The sequence below is a fragment of the Pteropus vampyrus genome, unplaced genomic scaffold, assembly GCF_000151845.1.
Source record: "Pteropus vampyrus isolate Shadow unplaced genomic scaffold, Pvam_2.0 Scaffold55, whole genome shotgun sequence".
In the NCBI taxonomy this organism is placed as follows: domain Eukaryota; kingdom Metazoa; phylum Chordata; class Mammalia; order Chiroptera; family Pteropodidae; genus Pteropus; species Pteropus vampyrus.
This window is the reverse complement of record NW_011888836.1, coordinates 4,990,718-4,992,119: the sequence shown is the minus strand read 5'-3', so window position 1 is coordinate 4,992,119 and position 1,402 is coordinate 4,990,718. Positions and strand designations below refer to the sequence as shown.

The following is a 1,402-nucleotide window of genomic DNA, read 5'->3' as shown; positions in this document are numbered from 1 at the left end:
ACTGCCCCCAGGTCCTTTTCTAAAGGAAGGCTTCTGGGTGTTATTTTTGTTATGTGAGGCAGTGGTTAGTGACCAGACTACCCAGAGGCGTGCCGCTAAATGATCAACAGCTGGTTCTCCAACAAATACAAAAAAAACCTGCATGGAAATATTGAACAAGTTCAGTATAAATTTTACCGATATAAAGGATATGAGTCACACAATTTTCAAATAACAATAAAATATACAACACTATTTTAAATTCCACATACACCATTGATTTTCACAGAATGATTTCACTGACTTGTGCAAACTCATTTCCGTATCCAACATCAGTTGCAATTGATGAACAAGTATAGTTCTGACATGAATGTTGGTTGATATTTTCATTTATTTTAGTGAGTAAGACAAGTGAGAAAGAAATATATCGGAATGTCACTTAGTTGTCAATGATGTAAGCAATTTTTTTGATGAATTGGATAATAGTTTTTCAATAGTGAAAAATATTTCCTCAATTTCTTGTTATTCACAATGTAACAGCTAAAGACACAACATACTTTTAAGTTTAATCTAAATTATTATTTTCTCCACCATGTTGTTATATCTAGACAATCAATAAAACAATATTTTAAGCCTCGATTTGTAGCATTTGCTGATTTGTATGGTGTAAAGACTTCCATGGTGGTTGATTTCAACCTACCAATATGAAGTCACTTGAAGGCAGAGTTAGGAAGAGGTATGCAGTAACATGCCACTGTATCGTATTTCCACATGATGTAGACACTTTGATCCATACTAGGTAGGGAAATACACTAAAATAACTAGAATGCTATGAGCTTGTAATATTTATTATGTTTTTAACATCATGTATTTAATTGTAAGTTTATATTATTTTTTTTTTTTAATGACTGTTTAACACCTAGCTCACAAAATGCCTAAAAATGTAACAATCGGCTCTCCCTACCTCTAATGAAATCTCAGGAAGCACAGAAATTGGAGGTTCCTGCCACATTGGTCTCATGACATCACTCTAGATTTTTCTTCTTTCTCTGTTTCCTTTGTGCTTCCTTGGATCTTGTTCTTTTGGGGTGCAGACTTCTCTGTACAATATATCTCACATATTCCATTTTCTTCTCAGTGTTTCCTTTGTGACTCTCTTAGGTATTGTCATTTGTTTCTATCTCGTTTTAGTCTCAGGGCGGTCTTGACTCTCTCTCCACTTGTTCTCCTTTCCCTGTTTCCGCTGATCAGCACACATTTTTCAGTTGCCATTGTGCATGGTTTTCACCAATAGTCCCTCTTTTCTTTTTCTAGCATAGCATATCTGGGGGCCACGGGAATCCATGTTTATCAGAGAATTATGAAGAAATCTACAGCTCGCTCAGCCTTCTGGGGTATTTTCTTACTAGTTTTCTTATGTTCA

At 35.1% G+C, this 1,402-nt stretch overlaps 1 long non-coding RNA gene across 1 annotated transcript in view; it reads left to right on the top strand.

Annotated features, from left to right (window-relative positions):
• The window catches only part of LOC111739874, a 1,154-nt gene extending 538 nt beyond the window's left edge, over positions 1-616 (top strand). Inside the window, exon 2 of the long non-coding RNA XR_002780402.1 lies at positions 12-616. This is a non-coding gene — a long non-coding RNA (uncharacterized LOC111739874). The remainder of the gene's footprint in view (positions 1-11) is intronic.
• The last annotated feature ends 786 nt before the right edge of the window (positions 617-1,402 follow it).